The 19558-nt window shown below is 43.1% G+C and overlaps 1 pseudogene; it reads left to right on the plus strand.

Annotated features, from left to right (window-relative positions):
• The first annotated feature begins 1655 nt into the window (after positions 1 to 1655).
• LOC136522795 (protein LATERAL ORGAN BOUNDARIES-like) lies at positions 1656 to 7057 on the plus strand (annotated as a pseudogene).
• Positions 7058 to 19558: the final 12501 nt, after the last annotated feature.

Here is a 19558-nt window from a genome sequence, read left to right on the forward strand (position 1 = left end):
AGGAAGCAGAGTTTAAACAAATACAAACTCTGGTAATCCAAGGATTACCAAACGGACAGGGCCAAAGGAATACAAACCATTACAAAACAGGAACACTAAACTGTGACCGATGTAAGAGCCGCCAGAGCTATCTGAAGCCTGCCATATCCCAAAGAGTTCCTTTGTCGATCATATCCTGAAGCAGCCGCACCACTGTCCTGGTTTTGTTGCTGAACGTTCTCTCGTTGCGTTCCTTCCAAAGCATCCAACCAATTAACAATACCATGGAATCAAAGCCCTTTCTGAGTTCCTTAGGCACCGCCTTCCTTGAGGAAAGCCACCACTCCCACCAATTGTTTCATTACTTGAAAAGCCATAACCACTTGATGCAGGAGGGCAAAAAATATAGTAAAAGTAATTAACAAATTGCCTTGTCAGAATGAGAAACAAACCTCACAAGCTTGCTTAAGATCCTTGAGCTGATTGTTTAGGAACAATGGACTTGTATCGTGATCTGTGTAGATGATAGATAATCTATAGTTAGTTGATGATATATATGATACGACTAAAATATATTTTTTATGCACAAAATATATCCATGAGAATATATTTAGCACTCTATGTATCAACAATTCACAAATCACAGACCAAGAAGCTATAGCAAGGCATCATCGCTGCATTAACCACAATAACTAGAGCAAACAGTTTTGTCTCCAAAGATTTGGACAATAATTGTGCAGTCATCTAAGCTAATATAGTTGAATTTATTCTAATAATTATAATTTAGACATAGATTAATTAAGCTAATATAGTTATATATGAAATATATTTATATATTTATTGTTAGACATACTTATATGTTGCATTTTTATTGTAGGAAAGTGAGTTAAAGGGTATGTTATAAGTTGGAGAGTTGAATTATAGCATAGTGATATATAAAATCTATTTCCATATCTCATCCTATGAATTTGAAATAGACTTATTTGTGAGTTTGGAAAAGTTGTGGAATATCAAATTTCAATCCAAATTATTCTAATTCACTAAGGGCCCATTCGGTTAGGCATTCCCGGCCTGGAACGGCCAGGAACATTTCCAGCCCAGTACAAAGTATGGAATGGTTCCAAGCCCAGAACAGTTCTGGGCCATTCCGGGCCAGAAACGAACGGGCCCTAAGGCCCGTTCTGTTCCCGGCCGGAATGTTTCCCATGCTTCGTAAATTATAGAAGGAAGCCAGAGACTGGAATTGATCCCCACCCAACCGAACGAGGCCTAAGTAGATTTCAATTCCTCGAGGATCCAAATGGCCCCGGGAATCTTTCTCTTCTGCTTCGCTGGCCTAAAGAAAAAGGCGACCCTGATCCAAATGTTGTGTTCATTTAAAAAAATGTTGTATCATTCTTGTCGATCAGAACTGAAGCCTTACCAGACCTACAGAAATAGTCATAAATACAACGGATGGATAATTCAGCCCATAAATAAAATTCAACCCACTTACGAATGCGCAGAAGTTTGGCAGCGACCGACTACCGTCCGATCGATCGGCGCCGCGGAGGGCGTTGGGCGTGGGAGCAGCCGCGGCGGCGGCGGCCGGCGGCCAGCGGGCAATGGTGGCTTGAGGACTCGGGGGCTTGAGCAGGCAGCATCCTGCGTGGGCTGCCTACGAATCACGGAGCAGCATGCCAACACCACCGGCGGCGCAAGATGCGCCGACGTGGTCTTCGTCATCTGGCGGCGTGATTTCATCAGAATCCACCTCACCGTCATATTCCTCGCCCTCGGATCTGTAACACCCTAGGTGTTTGGCTTCCACATAATTGCATTCATTTCATAAACATATGCATCATCTATGTCATCATGCCATTGTCACTGAAACATACATATGCAACATTCGCAAATTCTGATTGTTTCATACTTGGTTGCTTATGAATGGTAGTAGTGCAACATGTGAATGCAACATGAGTTTCTTATACCTTGAAATATGGCAACATGGTAGTAATATGACAAGTATAAAATAACAACAAAGTCATGAAATATTGAATTGCAACATTTGGGTGAATTGCTTGTTTTGTTGCTTCATCACATGTGATCTTTGAAATGGGTATAGCATTTGTGTAAAGTGGTTGATTATGGTCTAATACACCTTAACTATACTTAGGGTAATTGTTGGGACATTGTTCATATAGATCAAAATGACAAAAATGCCCTCAAATGGAGGTTTGACTTGAATTGACCCTTGGAGTGCCACTGTTTGACTGTTTCAAAAGACCAGCTTAGGGACCTTGCATGGCTATGTACTCTTTACCAAAGTTGTAGCTAATTTATCAAGGAACAAAAGTTGTTTTATGATCATCTCATGAAAATGGCTAGAACATGCTCAAACATGGCCCACAATTCAGAATTCCATGCTTATTTCACACTTGGAAGAATTGCTAAGTCATAATCCATTTTCAGTTTGATTGAGCCACCTTTGGCTTGATACAACTCAGGATACAGGGTGAATTAGCTGTTGATGTATAAATCAAAGTTGTAGCCCTACCATAGCTCTACAACTTTCGTATACATTATTTCCACTAAATCATCACGGTTTAAGAGATCCATCACGCTTAAGTTTGTCTGTCAGTAATCGTCTTCGAACACTGAAACGAAAAATTCAGAAAAACGGGCAGAGTCTGCCGTGGCTGACCGGCGCAGGAGCTGCTCGCCGCGTGGCGCTCATGCTCTGCCGACGCCACCACGTCACGCATCCGCGCTCCAGAAGAAGGCCAGCGCTTGCCCGACGCACTCGCCTGCTCCATTTGCTTCTCCTTCGTCTTCACTATGCGCAGCACCGAGCCACAGCCGCCCGCCATTGCTGGCCGAGCCTTCACCCTCGCCTAGCTCACGCGTCTTTACAAAAACACGTTGCCCAGTTTGCCCAGAGCCTCGCTGTGATCCCCTCTACCACCTCCACCGTTCAATCGAGTCAATTGAGTCTTGGTAAGCATGTATTCGCCAGTTCTTCCACCGCCGCCATGTCGGGACTCGCCAAAGTTGGCGCTCCATGTGGCCAACTATCATTGCGTCCCTTGCCGTCTCTTCTATCCCTTGCGCTAGGTCCGGTGAACGCTACCGAAGCTCATAGAGTCACCCGTTAGGGCCGAGACGCAGTCGTCTCGCCGGAGCCGGCCCTGCCGTGGTCGTGCGCCACCATGATTGTCGTCACCCCCTGTAGCCGCAGCACTAGCTTCAATTGAGGGCACCACTAGATGCGCACGGGTGAGGTGACCGCCGTAGCACCGCTAACCTCGCCAAAGGAGCCACCGGTGACGAGTTGCGCCGTCGTCTTCCTCTCTTCCCCTGTCTGTCGCTCTATCGTGTGGGGTCCCGTCGTCAGTCACTGAGTCAAGGCGGGAGCCAGCGTGGGACACGTCGCGTTGGGCCACGCCAGCGCGTGTTGCATGGGCCGCTGAGTCTGACCGGGCCGGCCCAGCAGTAGAGTAGGGTTTCAAATTTATTTTTGGTTTATTCTTTTCATAGATTTGTGTATAGATTCAAAAATATGTATCTCCTAGTTGGTAGCTTCAAATGATGTGGTTCCAATTTTGCTAAGTTCATGATAATGTCTAGTTTATATTAAAAATATGATTTATGCCATGTTCTGTTATGAAAATGGGAGTTTCTATTTATCTCTTTTAATCATGGAGGAATTAGGGATAATTATATCTTTTTCTATGTAGATCCAAATGGCATGAAATTTTTATGGTGTACTTCTCATATCATGAATAGCTTGTAGTTAAATTTTCATATATTTTGGACACTGTATGTAGGAGATATAAAATTCTCTTGTTTGCATGGATGGATCTTGTGTGAATTTTCATAATTTTTCTATAGATCGAGTAAAGATAAAATTTGGTGAGTGCTATTCTTATGCTAGAATAATGCTAGGAAAAATGTGAAATTTGTTGCTTGACACTTTTCATTAGGGTTTTCTAATTATGCTAAAAATAGACATGCCACCTGTTATTTTGGATACAACAAGTTATGCTTGCCCAATGGCTTTGAAATTTTTATGGTAGTCTATGTGAAGCATGAGATAGCTACTGTAATTTTTGTAGATTTTTCTGAATAGTTTTACTATATATTGCTTTAATCACCTAATTAACTAAAGAAATTAGAAAAGGGCATTAAATAAATTGTTTAGAAGTTGGCACTATACTTTCTGATGTTTCTCTAGTATGCAAAACATGTTGGTAAACTTGGTTTGGTCTAATTATGCTTTTGCATCATCATTAAATAATTAATTTAGTAACCCTGTCATTTCTGGACAGATTCTAGGTTTACTGGAATTTGATTTGGTTAATGTAAGAATCATGCTTTGATGTTTACAAATGATTTGTAGAGAATTTCATAAGCTTTCCAGAATGTCCTCATGCAAGTCATTTGGATTTGTAGAACTCTTGTTGTGATTGAATTAAGGAACTACCCGTGTGCATATGAAACTTTAACTGTTGTTTAAAGTATGCCTTTACTATTTCTAAGTTGTGGTAATGTTCCTAGGTGTTAGGCCTTTAACTGAAGATGAGCATCTTTATCTTAGGTTATGCAAGTTAGGTAAGTTGATCTTGTTCTTCAAGTTAAGTTAGATACCTGTTTTAAAGTGATTTGAATAGGGCTATTCTTACTCGATAAACGAGTGTCCAGTGATGCTTTCGTAAACACTTACTGTGATTCATTCATCATGAGCATCATGTCATTCCTTATACATCCATGATATTTATCTTGTGCATTGGCATGCAATAGGTGTACTAGAGGGTGTGACCCTGCTGGAATTCGAGGAACCGAGCGAGCAGCAGTAGCCGACACCGGAGGTTCAGGAGAAGTGCCAGACGAGGTCGCCGTTGAGTGCCCGGATCACCGTCCGTGCAACTTTGTGAAAGGCAAGCCCCGGAGCATATTAAGCCTCCTAATTTTTGAAATGCAGTTACAGTATTATTGTTACATATATATATTGTTGCATTAGGTTTAGGTGTTGGATGCAAACACTTGTTGCATTGGTTATCCAATCCTTGTCCAAATATTGATACCCTGAATCCTATGTAGCTCAGGCTCGTGTAGTGCTTAGCCCTGCTTAAACACGGTAGAAGTCAGGTGATTTCCTGTCACCTGCGAGATATAGAAAGATACATATGGCACGGTTGGCTATATTTGTTATCGTGGAAAAGAACCAGTCTTAATTTGAAATGAAGACCGGACGGAGGCTTGCCGGTTTGCAGTGACTCCATCTGTGTCGATTAAGGACTGAATCTTGGAGCCTTTCCTGTTCATGTTGAACGCATGCCTCTCTCTTAGTTGGCCGGGTCTGGAGACCGACTACGAAGCCGAGTAGCTCACCTCAGGCCGGGAGTCGATAAGTATAAAGTGCGCCTCGGAAGGGAGCCGTAGGTGTGAGTCCAAGGGCAGGTGATTTAAAAGTCCTGATTGTCCTGGTAGAAGGGTAATCCCTGAGAGTGCTGGCGCTGATCGAACCCGCGAATTTGATTCCTAAGTTGTTCCAAAGGTGACCCACGGCTACCCTTGCTAAGTATGCCAGGGTGAGAGTTAGGAATACCCCCTCAGCTGAGTTGTAATTCGATTCGAGTCGCCGTCTCTCCCGGTTAGTGAGAACTTGACGGACTTATCTCCAAAGTAGATACACTAAATAACATAATGGTTTGGAAATGATGATATGATGATGACAACCTTATTATACCTCCTATGATTAATATTGTTTGCTCCTAATAAGTGAGTGCTCTAGTACAAGTGCTAATCTAGTGGACAGGTAAATGATGATAAGCTTGATGCTAAGTTTAAATTAGGTTACTATAATCATAAGCTCTTTATGCAACTGTGTCAAGCTAGCCCACCTCATAAGCCTTACATGACCCTTAGTGTCTTTTATTTCTGGTTTTGACGGGTAAGTCTAGCTAAGTACCTTCTCGTACTCAGGGTTTATCTCCCACCTGTTGCAGATGACCAGTTCTACTTTGGTTGCTACAAGTACTGCCTTCTCCCAGCTGGGGATGAAGACTAGACCGTTGGGTGCGGTCTCTCCTAGTTCTCGTACCTGATGATGCTTTTGTGGGACATGACTCAGATCTGGCAATGTATTTGAAACTATGAAGTTATGTACTAAACTATGTTGCTTCCGCATATTCGAACTTGGTTTGTAATATTTTATTTGAACTCTGATGGATGTAATCCGAATGCTACTTGTGAAATGTTGTAACGGATGATGTGTTGTGTTGAATCACTACGGTCTTGGTTTGTATGTCGAGAGTTGGTTGAAATCCTTCGTGATTTTTGGACTACCGGGATTATGGGAGCTTAAGTACATGAATTTGATCGCTTCGGTGATTGTTTTTGTACTTACGTTCTTATGATTTGGTCGATTCAGTTACAGGATCCCTCCTCGTCCTCGCCCCCGGCCCTAGTCCCTAGCACCAGCAGCGCGCCCTCGTCCTCACCCCCACACGTGGTGCCGTCATCTGACAGCAGAGGCGAGTCGGTGCCTTCGCCACCGCCGTCATCATGCGCTGCGTGCAGGCACCCGCGGTGCAAGTGCCCGCCGAACTGCCTCCTGAAGCACTACTTCGTCGCCGATGAGCCCAACAAGTTCCGCAACGTGCTCCGAATGTTCGGCGTCAAGAGCTTGCAGCGCATGCTCCAGAAGGTTCCACCGCCGAGACAGGACGTGTGCGTGCAGACCATCATCTACGAGTCCAACCTATGCGCGGCGGACCCCGTGCGCGGCTGCTGCAGAGTAATCCAAGACCTGGAGAACCAGCTCATGGACACCGCCGTCGAGCTTGAGGTGCTGCGGCGACGGCTGTAGTCATACTGGCAAATGACGCGCGGCTCCCAGTCCTAGCCACCTAATCCTCTAGCGATACATCAGCAATTGATGGCAAGGACAACAAGCGACGACATGCAAGACCCATACTGTGTGCCAGCGCCACTGGCGGCGAACGAGCTCACCGCGACACAGCCACAATTATCCGCGATGGAGATAGAGCCACAATTATCGCCAGTATAGCCATAGCTCTCCACGATGCCACCATAATTCCAGGCGGTGCAGCCACATGTCTCTGCCATGACTCTCCGTGACGCAGCCGCAGCAGCTCTCTCAGCGGTACAGCGACAACCGGCAATGCGTCGGCAAACGGCACGCGAGGCAACAACGGTGATATGGCTCGAGAAAGCATAGTGCAGATGTCATGGCACTGCCTTCAACTAATTCCATGTAATTACTCTTCTTGTTCTCTCTCCGGCTCAGATCATGTTGCTGGTACCATAATGTTGTCATCGACCTTCTCGTTGCTAATGCCTTTCGTATGCCATTAGCATTGAAATAAATGCACTAGATGGTATGGTGACAATTTTATTTTTCATATTGGTTAGCCAGTTCTTCATTAGATGGAGTACATTACATTCTTGGATATGTGGAATGGTTATTCATTACTTTGTTCTGAATTTTGTTGTGCTTCTTTGATTTTTTTTCACACTAGCAAACATGCATGTTCATTGCAAGGGGATCTACAACTCGGCTTGGAGGTTTATTTAGCGATATTGTCATGCCTTCTAGATCATCTTAGAATTAGACTCCACATATACCATGCCAGGGCACTTGGGCACACATTGCTCTAACCGTACGAGGCACGAAAGGCTTTGAAATTTATCCAATGATCACGTCATATGTTTCAATTGGTTTTAGAATCAAACTCTGTACCGAGCCACGACACGTTGCTCTAACTCGTACTTTAATTGGACACATTGTTCTAACACATGTGTTGGCTCTCCGCCTTGTCACCTACTCACCTTCACCCTCTTCCACAGGGTTCGTTGTGTTGCACTCGTAGGAGAGGTGGTAGCTTCTGGGGTGGGTGGTAGTTTCCAGTGCTCCTAGCCTTGAAACAGAAGTCATCACTAGAGGAACACTCGAAAGAGGTCGTTGATGGATGGCGGTGCATAGTTCGCCATCTCAACGAATTTGGTGTTGGGAGAGGGAGGGTGTGTCCGCCGCACGAGCTCACTCTAGAAGACGAATGACACATTTCTCATGCCAAGAGGGAACTCAACCATGGAACCGTAGAAGTCACTCTCCAGCAAGAGGGGTACCTCATTAGAGTGCTAGCCAAAGGTGTTGGCCAACGTGTAGAACATGTGGCGACGATCTTCGGGTGGGACATCAGGCCCGAGGTAAGCGTCGACCTGACACTTGAGTGTGTCTACGTTAATGAGAGTCATGCCATTAAGGGCAGAGCACACTAGGGTCTCCTCCACCTAAGGAGGCTCCAAGTCATAGAGCTACAAGTCACTAAGTCGATCGGTGATTTGAAGTGCAAGGACTAGCCTACAGTGAGCGTGTAGGCGAAGTGGGGTCACCTCGCATGGTTAATGGTGAACTTAGCACTACTATCATTTTTCATGGTTTGGTAGTCTGGTTTTATTGAGGTGGCTTGTTGGCCCGTCTATCAAGCTTTCAACAACCCCGCAAGGTTGTCTATGTACCTTGAGCACTTGATCTCATGTTGGATATAACATGACTCTACTCAATACTTCTTTTCTACTAGAGATGCCTTTTGCCTCCTCTGGTGGGGATGAACCCAATAGCCCCATACAAATCAATCTCCTGAGCACCAACACAATCTTCCTTGTTGTGCTTTGATGGAGTCAATAACACCAAAGCCGTCTAGGTGGCGGCAACCATCAAGAGTAACAAGAAAACCCGATTGCTTTCTCAACAATCTTCTAATGCCACTCATTGAAATAACTCAATGCAAAGTACTAGAATGTTGGCCTCAAATTCAAAGATGAAATGCAAGTCAAGTATGTGAGTGGAGAGGCTCTAAGTGGCTCATGTATGTGTATGAGGCTTGGGGCCAAGAGTTCTAACACTAGAGCAACGAAGCTATATATGGCCCTACGCACTCAACTATCTCTTATGCTCTTACTACGTACTTTTTCATGGGTATGAGTACTAGATAACTCTGATGTGCAACTGGCGTGCGCCACTAAAGAAATTCCCAACCATCATGTGTGCATTGTGCAAAATTGTTATTTTAAAGTCTGGTGTGAGCAACGGAGAATTCGGGTGCACTCCACAACTATGGTTTTGACAAGTACATGTATTAGGAGTAGTTCTAATTGTAGGAAAAGACGAAGAAGACACTTATCTATGTAAATCATATGCATGGTCGATTATCACTTTTAGTTGATACAAACCAATAATGCATATCGTTGAGAGAAGTAATCGAGGACTTGGGATGTTCTTTGGAGAACTTCATATTCTTAGATTAGCCAATGAGATTTCCATACATTCTCATGGTGTGTCACATAACTCAATATTTGACTTACGCCCGAAGCTTCTCAGGGGTTGTCAAAGGTCAATGCACAACGGAGGCTTTATTATTTTATCTTAGAATTGTTGTTGTGCTTTCTGTTATAAAATCTATATTATTGAAATAAATTTGCAGAAACACATTGTTGCAGGATTATGTATAATGGCGCTTATTTGGTTAACACAATCTCTATACCTGACCCAAATGTACATAATAAGATGCAATGTTAAAAATCTGAGAATTGCAAAAAGTCTTGTTGATATATTTGTGGAAGCACATCGTAAGTTGAAGACTGGGGGGCAACATTGATATAAAGGATTTTATTGTAGACAATGGTTGAGCTGAAGTGACAAGGATTCTCATTCCCTGAGTGGCAAGTGACTATAAAAAGCTTGCCAGCATTTTGAGGCATTGTGCCATCATACAATAGATCTAATGTGTTATCAAAGATACTTCGGATGTATGAATCAATGACTAAAATAGATCAAAAAAACTTTTAGGGGGTGTTGTGAATAAAGTGCAATGTGGTGCTTGGATTACAGGAGAAATTCACAAGGCACACATCTTTGGGACAACGCTGGACCATCACATAAATACATATGGAAGGCCATATTATGAATTAACAGGTTTTGGATGCTTCAGGTTTTAGACAAACTGCACAGCTTATGCTTCAGAAGAAAAGTTAATTTAATACTAGATCTCAAAACATGCCTTACTCTCTTCTCGCTTCTCTGAATAATAGTTTATTTTAGATTGTTTTTGTTGGGACTAGTGTTCCGAACATATTACGAAGAGACTAGAGGACAGAGAGCTTGGCAGTGAATAGGGGGACACATTATAATTTTGAGGGCACATAAATGAGTGAGGGGGTGGGAGTCTCTTGCCCTGATGCCCTTGGGCTATATATATAGACAATGTATATTTACAAGCGGCACCTTGGTGGGGGTGGTATTTACATGCCACTTCACTGGCACTATTGGGTCTCTTCAGTGTGGAGACTTGGCCCATATGCAATAGGGCTTCCCTCAAGAAGCCCCTCAGCTACTAGTTTATGGTTGGTACTGCATGACCTAGTAGATGCTCATACAAGAAGAGACACAAATACAACTCAAACTTTGGTTGTGAGGATCGCCCTTCACAACCTACACGTGCTTGCCTCAATAACTCCATCCCAAAAATCATGTCAGAAAAAAGCATGGAGAAAAGAGCATACACATGACTCTAGCCTATACATGTGCTAACTCCTAAGGCTTGTAGCTCCAAGTGCCTTGATGTTGACCTTCCTGATGTCTTCATTGTTGGGCTTCATCTCCTTCTGCCACTCCTATGACATGGTTCATCGGCTTCACTCGGCGTGCCCATCTTTGTTTGCAACTCTCTTCGAGAATGGGTGTAGTCATCATAGTCGAAGTAGTTGTGGTCAAAGAAGGTTGTCGTGAAGCCTCCAAATCTTCTCTCAAGACATCGGACAAAAGCGTTCACCCTTCGGAGTGGTTGGTCCTTCGATATGCTCCCCTAGCTCCTCTTGGCCGGCGCATGTCACCAAATCCTCAACTGCGCTTGGTGTTGTCGACATAGTCATAGTAGTGGAAGTAGATGTTTGGACCAAAGTTATCGATGAGCCCCTCAAGCCGAAATGGTTGACGAAGGTGTGGTAGACCTTAGTCCTGAAGGAGTTGATGTAACCCTTGAGGAAAGTAGTCGTAGGCACTGATGTCGAAGGTGTCGATGAAAGCTCTCGAGTTGTTGTAGTGGGCAAAGATGATGACAAAGCCCTTTGCTGAAGTGTTGGTGGAGGTGATGTAACACACCGGTGTTACGATTTTATTTAGCACCACATTTTAGGCTTAAGTAAAAATTTTTGAAACGAGTTTTCAGAATTTTTAATCTAAACGTACTTGAGGCGATAAGCGAATCTTGGGTGACTTAGTTTCGCGGACTCGAATTAAGCGCTTAAGTTAAATTACGCAGTGAAATATTTAAGAATGTCCATAACGATTCTAGCAAATAAATAGCAAACGGTTTGTTCTATTAGATTAAGAGAGAAAAGCAACTTTTATAAATAAAATAAAATCCATTAATAAATAGAACGATCCACACACACACACACACACACACACACACACATATATATATATATATATATATATATATATATATATATATATATATATATATATATATATATATATATATATATATATATACACATGTCCGGGTTTATGTTGATAAGCACGAAATGAATGTTACATTGCATGTCACGTTATATTATTTGGTGTCCTAAACAGATTTTTATTTAAACAAAAAAGTCTAATGAACGCATGCATGTGAATTTGCTCTTGCTTTCATGTTTGCACACAAAGCCACGCAGAGTTGTCGTCACGTTGTGTTGGACGGTGGCTGACCAAACCATTGTACTGGCCCATCTTTGTTTTTCATGCACGTGTGAAGGACGAGTGGGAGTACTGATCGGTGCCTAACTCGTCACTATGCGGTAGTACGATGTTGGAGAGGCAATGCAAGTTTCGTCATCACCGACCGCTTTAAGTTTCGAACGCGGTCGCCTCTGCAAAGTAGCCTAGTAGCACTCCACCATTTTTCCAGTTAGCCATACTCCCGTCGCGCTATTCGTCATCGAGCTAGTAGCAGCGCCGACGAACTCCACCGCACCGCGTCCGAGCAAGAAAGCAGAGCAGCCGGAGGTGCGTACTGTTGTTGTTAGCTTGTTGACATCAGCATGTTGTCATCCCTGCGTCACACCCATTTTAGAGCCGTTTTCGTGTAGGAAAATTATTCAGTGAATACATTGAAATACGTCGTGGGCTGGCCGGTTCGCTGCCTCGCTTGGCCTGCTGCTGCTGCTATGCCGCGCTCGGCCCGTTGCCTGCTGGGCCGCGTTGCCGCGCGCTCGCGTCCGCTGGCCGCGCGCTGGGCGTCCGCGCCAGCCTATCGCGCGCTGGGCCGCGCCGCGCTCGCTGTTCGCGCGCTGGGCCGCGCCGCCTCGCTGCTGCGCGCCGGGCCGCGCTGCGTCCGCTCGCTTGCTGGGCCGAGCCAAGCCGTTGGCCCTTTAGTTTATAAAGCGCTTGTTAATTTAGTTTCGGGCATAAAACTTGTATAGTCAATATAAAATTGTGTAGTTGTCCAAAAATTATGAAACCAGTTTCGTTAAGTTTCTAAAATCCTGATCTACCTGCTAGTATAATTTGTTCATATAGTTGGATAATACTCTTAGGAGCTATATAATTAATTTGGGATAATTGCTATTGTAAAATACAAACTTGTAGAAATTTCCATGATAAGTTGGTAATATTGTGGAGTCTGAAATTTATATAGTAGGCTCCTAGCAATATTAGGTACTCACTGTAATTTTTATAGCTCTAGAATAATTAGTTTGCTAAATAGATAATGAGGCCCTATTCTAAATAAAGATTAGATGGGTGAAATGAGATAAAGAAATAACTCGGGTTTGTATAACTAGAACAATTATTGGGAAGTAACGCCTTATTCGACAAATGGATACGTAGACCCGCGTTAGAGCTATCGCGTTAGCTTGTGAGGCGTTATCGGATTTCTAAGCTTTTCGGCTATCATTGATTATTTACATCTATGCATTTGCATCAATGCATATCATATAGGTACGATGAGGGATCAACGGATCAATTGAAGGGTGATTGGGAATCCAAAGATGGTGTAATGGTATTCTCTCTAGGAGATGATGCAATGGGCTTTCTATTCAGTTGATGGTGGATGATTTGAAGATGCTGATACTAACTTTTAATATATATCTTACCCAGGCAAGCCCCGGTGCATAACCCCTACTTTCTGCAGTTTAAATTATATTTGTGCATTAAGTTTCAAGGAGTTGAATGAAACCACTTGCATATATATATCTTTATCCTATGAGTCTTACTAGTATGATAGGATCGTGTAGATTGCTATGCTACAGGACTCCGGTAGAAGTCGAGTGATTGCCTGTCACTCGCGAGATATAGGAAATAGATTACTATATGATTATCACTTGGGATATATAAAATGATGGAAAAGAAAATGGTGATCGGGCAGGGATGTGGTTTGGGTATTGGTGGGTGTAAGAAGTTGTGTCGCCGTGGAGGCGGGTCATAGCTTGGTTACACCGTTTTTCCCTGTCTGGTCGGTTAAGGACCGATCGTTGCATATAACTTTGGGCAGGTCACAGACTTATTATCCCGAGCACATATTTGTGTATGGGCACTTGGAAGACTTGTTGCTCTCTTGTCGCGGATCCAGCTCTTTCCAGACCGACTGTCAGGGTTTTGTTTTGGTGGAGGAGGTCCTTGCACCGCACTGAGTCCGGGACTCAAGGGCGGGGGCTTAGAGTCCTAGTTTGGATGGGGACCTGGACACCCAGGACAGGAGAGTGATGGGTTGGTCCTGCTTATGCCTGGGGTACAAGCGGGGCGTGTGTTTTCAGGGTACCTAGCTAGGGGCATTGATTCGCGAATCGTCGGGCTATCCGGTACGGCTTGTCTGTGGTTTAGCATCGTAGTAAGAACTAGAAGATGAAAGATGGAAGATGGACAAAGAAAATTTGATTGCTTACCACCTGCTTGAAAGTAGCACAGGTGCTTATATAGAATGGTTAGTTAATGAACCAATGCGGCTATTAATAAAAATTGAACATAAAGACACACGCTTAGTAATGCTTCCTGCAAATGCAATAAACCCACAAGCCAAATAGCCTTGCATATCCTTAGAGTCTTTTCTTTTCTCCTGTCGGGTAAGTCTTGCTGAGTACAATTGAGTACTCAGGGTTTTATTCCCCCTGTTGCAGGTGATAGGTGGATGCTAGAGCTGACCTTTGTGTGTGGATTCCTCCTGGTGGGCTCAGAGAGGATTTCCTTTACGCTGTGATCGTAGTTGTTATTTATAACTCTCACCAAATGCCTTTACAAATGGAAGTTTAATAATCTATTGTCGTAGTTTATATATCAATACTTCAGCATGTCATTAATAGAGGTTTATTTCCGCTATAACTCTGATCACATGTTTATATTCCGCTATTCAATTAAATTGTTTACAGCTCTGATAATATGATTTCATTCCGCTGTTATGTTAATAATTATTATACTCTGATGTTGTATTAAAAGTGATGTAAGAAATGGTTCAGAATGATGTAAGCTTTATTCTCTCATTTGTGATCCTGATGGCAAAAATGTGGATTTTCGGGTTCTCCCTTGGGGTGTGCCCGACGGAACCGAGTAATTTAGTGTTCTCCCTCGGGTGCTTTGTGTCTAATGGAAGACGAGCACTCCTGTGAGGCGTTAGATTAGGCGGTTCTGCCACAGGTGAGTTGTAGCGGTCCGCCGAAGATGTTGGCGAAGCTGCCTCCTACCGAAGTGTTGGCGAAAGCATGCCGTTGTGGTTCGTCGAAGATGTTTGTGAAGGCCCCTCCTGCAAAGGTCTTTGGTAGAAGCAATTTTGATGTAGACGCCGAAGATGTCAGCTAAGCTCCTCGTGCCAACGTGTTGATAGAGGTGAGTTGTTTCAGTTTGCCGAAGGTTTTGGCAAAGGCCGCCCTGCAAATGTGTTTGGCGAAGGCAATGTTGATGTAGACGTTGATGGTGTTGGCAAAGCCCTCATACCGTTGTGTTGACGGAGGCAAGTTGTTTTAGTTTACTAAATGTGTAGACGAAGGCCCTGCTACAAAGGTATTTGGCAGAGGCGATGTTGTTGTAGTCGCCGAAGATGGTGGCAAAGCCCCGTATGCTGAAGAGTTTGGCGAAGGCGATGCCACAGTGTAGACACTGAAGGTGTTGCGCTGAGGCAGTGTTGGTGCAGACACCAAAGGTGTCAATGAAGTTCCTTTTGCCGAAGGACAGAGAAGTCACACAAAAATACATCTGAGTTGATAGGGTGCATTTTAGAGACTTAGATTGAGTGTTATACAGTTTCGTCGAATATCAACTTGCTGGTAAGTTTTTCGACACTCAAAAAGACACTTGCTTTCTCTTGGTACAAAAGATGGTTAGTCATTTTATATAATATGCCTCGATAGTGCGAAGACTTTTGCTTCGCGTTTTGATGCCCGTGTCGGTTTCAGAGTTCTTCTAGGTTTTTGTTGAGTCCTGGTGCCTGTATATGCTCGGGATATTTTCCAAGAGTTTGTTGAGTCATGTGCCTGCGTATTTTGGGGACTTCTTTATGGCAGAACAGTCTATTTTAATCCACTTACAAAAGTACTTGTCTTCCATTAGACACTAAGTACCCGGGTAGCACATTACATCAGACAGTTTCGTTGAATACACCCAATGGAAGAACAAAAAATCCATATTTTTCATAGGATCATAAATAAGTGAATAAATCTTACAACATTCTTAGTCCATTTTATACACCACAATATTACATAAAATCGGAGTTATTACAACATAGATTTTATACAACTGCAGAAAGAACAATTATAGTGTAACATAAGTAAAAATTGATATATTTCAGGTTTACATATTTTTTATCTTGCAGCATAAATAAACATGTGACCGGAGTTGCAGCAGAAATAAACATCTATTCAAGACATGTTTAAACATTTAAATAAGGTAAACAATTATACACGATATGATAGTAGAGTTTCAAGACTTTTCTTTATAAAAACATTTGGTGGTGGTTATAAATAAAAACTACGATCACGGTGTAAAAGTAATCCTAGATAAGCCCACCAGGAGGTATCCATACACAAGAGTTAACTCTAGCATCACCTGTTACCTTCAACGAGGAATAAAATCATGAGTACTCAAGTGTACTCGAGAAGACCTACCTGACAAGAGAAAAATAAAATGACTTGAAGGATATGTAAGGCTTATTTAGTTTGCTGGTTTGTTGAACTTAGAGGAAGCATTACTAATAGTGCATCCTTATATTCAAAGTTTTAGCAGTCATGATTAGTTCATTAGCTAAACATTCTATGTAAGTACATGTACTACTTTCATGTATGTGGTAAGCAGACAGAAACATTTTAAGTCCTTATCCATGTTGCAGTTCTTAGTTCTTACTACGACGCTAGACAGTTGCCAAGCAGGTACCGTCTCAATGAACCGATGACTCCTAGCTGAGTACCCCAAACAAACGCCTTGTCTAAACCTAAAAGCACAGACAAGATTAGACCTTCCCAAACCTGTCACAGGGTCCCGTGTCCCCGCACAACTTGGACTCCAAATCCAACCCTGCGGCATATGTGATAGTTTGTTGCCCTTGGAGCTCCACCTGTCCCCGCCTCCATACCAGTCGTCCCGAAAGGAACCGGATACCATGACAAGTAAGGTACGCAAGCCTTCCTGGACCCATGATACAAGTATGTGAAGGGACATTCGAAACTTTTACACATGCAGCCTATTCGCTGGTTGGTTTCTGAGCTGATAAGCTCGGCTGGTGCTGGTTTGTTGTGAGAGAAAAATATTATTGACTGACTGATAAGCCCTGGCTGAAACCAACAAGCGAACAGGCTGATGGTCTAGACAACAAATGGTCCTTATTTGACTTAGGCGGGAAAGTGTGCACCCAGAACATATATGCCTGTTTATCCAAAAATGTGCTAGGTTGAACATTCTCTACTCGTTTTCTGTACTTATAGCTCGTGTATAGGCCATGCACCGCCTATCCAATCGTCATGTTACTCCAACACGCCCGCACCAGGCAGAATATCGCCTTGTATAATATATATTTCGCTCCATCTAACCAACATGTATAGTATATATTAGGTAGCGTGCTCGTGCGTTGGTATGAGATAGCTAATATTTTGTACTTAAAACACGCGGATCGCACGATCAGATAATAATACTGTAAAAATTAAATACCAATGTTAAAGTGACATTTAATTTAAAAAACAAAGTGTGTGAAATTAACACAAGTCACGGAGACCGCGGTGTTGCAGGCTCACAAACTCTACTTTATAGATATTTTTCGTGATGTGGCTAAGATAATGTTTTATATTGGTAGAAAGAAATCTCCGATATCCATTTCTTTTGTGCGCCAATAAATCCATGAATAAGTTCCACCGCATCTCCATACCATCCTGTACATAGGTTTGAGTATATATGTAAATATTAGTATCTGTCACATGGGTAATACTACACTATCTTATCTTGTTTGTAGGTGTTAGTCTTGTCTTCCAACGGTGCACGAGAACAATTATTTTTCAGTGTAGAAATCAATAAGGGGTCGTTTGGATTAATAACTTGGAGCAAACTAATACATAAATGATCTATATTTTTCTTCCATACATCAACATCCTGTCATTGAGAAAAGGTTGCAAGGTTTGTGGATTAATAACTTGGAGCAAACTAATATAGAAAAATGGTTATCATGGTAAATTCATGCTGCCTCCTTCCTGTCAATTAAACAGAATCTATTGCCAGTTTCTTTTTTCACATCTAAAAGATCAACTTTATTTTCTCCCAATTTGAGTAGAAGAGTTATCTTGCTCTCTTCATGATGAGGACCTTGGTGGTTCATGAACAAAACTTGGGCAATTAGCAGACAAAGCTGCCCTAAATCAAGTCTGTAAAGCAAAGTCATCGGATACTCTCAAGCATTCACCTGATGATGAATAGAAGGGGGAATAGTTTATTTACAACCCAGGCTACTGGATGTTCATGTTTTACTACTTAGAAATGTATTCAGAAAGTGCTTTGACTTTTGAAAAAAAAAGTGGTGGGCACATGTGGCGGTTTGCATACATCCCCTCGCTCTCAAATGCAATCTAAAATGGAGAGGCATGGAGTTGGATACTTGCTGCTGCATATGCATAGCTGAAACTTATAGGGAACAAAATTAAGGACAGCTTTGCAGCTCATTTGGCAGCTTGGTAGCTCATGCATAGCTGAAACTTATAGGGAACAAAATTAAGGACAATACTCTATACTGTATATATCTATACTCTGAAAAATTTTATAGGGAACAAAATTAATCAAATGTGCCATGGATGATAATTGAATCATGCTAGATAACTCACTGAAAATAGCTAATCGATAATTAATATGAGAATTATTAAACCGAAAGCTAACTGAGAAGTACTAAACCGGGAGACTATTCTAGTTTCATAAACATCCTTAGAAAATTGGCAACAACTAACAGGATGTTTATTAGAATCTCCCCATAAAAACAAAACACTGAACCTAGCTATGGCAATGCAAATGTATAGAAGAAAAATACATATCATTTCTGAAGCTCTTGTAGAGAAGCTTCAGCTAGTATATGTGTGTCCTGGCAGTCTGATACAGATTAGGTTGTCGATTGGGAAAAACAAACATTACCGTTGAAACTATATAAATGGTGGAAAAACATACATATTGTCTGAGAAATTGTAGCTGATCCTCAATCGCCATATATTCAGTATATACTCATTGGATCCAACATAATGTTTGGTTGAACATGTTCGGGTGATCCAGCTCAAATATCCAGAAAGAAAAAAGACACAGATTAGAACAAAACAAATGGTAAAAACCGCAAGCACATTTCTCTGGGAAATTTCGACAAACACCTCCCATACGTGGCTGCTGAACCTACTTGAATGTCAGAATGCCCATTTGTGAGTGGTGCTACAGGGGCACATCTCTTCCATGGTCACAAAGTCCCTGACGTACAAGCGAACACCGAAGTTGGAGATGTTAGATATGAGCAATACGTGATGCCAGAATCAGAGAGGGAAGAGGGTAGATCTTACTAATCCAAGACGTGAAGTAGATCGAACCAGGAGGTCTGCTTGCTGCTGCCTCTGCCTTCCCGGGCAGCCGGACGGTCGGGCCTAGCCGCCGCGGTGCCGCCTCCCGCCTGCGGCGTGCCGGAGCCTACCATCCCTCTGCCTTCGCGTCTGTGGCTCCGCCCGCAGGCTCACGCCGCCACCTTCCCGGTGCTCGGCTGCTGCTAGCTGCTATGCCCGGTGGCCCCATGCTCACGCTCGCGGCCACGCGCCACCACCACCGCCGCCTGCCCCCGGTGCTCGTCGGACGCCGCAACTGCCTGCTCGGCCAAACCACCAATTCAGCGATTGTTTCGGTACAGATGGAACTGACCGATGCTTCCTTTTTGCACAGCGCTGTTTGGGGGAAGGGAAAAGAGTGTTGCGCTTTATGAGATTAGAGCCTTCCTTTTAGACGGCGTTATCGTAAACGTGGATGGAGCAGAGAGGTGTGGAATCAGGAGACTGCAGGCGGAGGTTTCCTTTTGGTTCATCCGGCGCGAGGTTTCCTTTTGAA

This window comes from Miscanthus floridulus, chromosome 18, assembly GCF_019320115.1.
Source record: "Miscanthus floridulus cultivar M001 chromosome 18, ASM1932011v1, whole genome shotgun sequence".
Lineage (NCBI taxonomy): Eukaryota > Viridiplantae > Streptophyta > Magnoliopsida > Poales > Poaceae > Miscanthus > Miscanthus floridulus.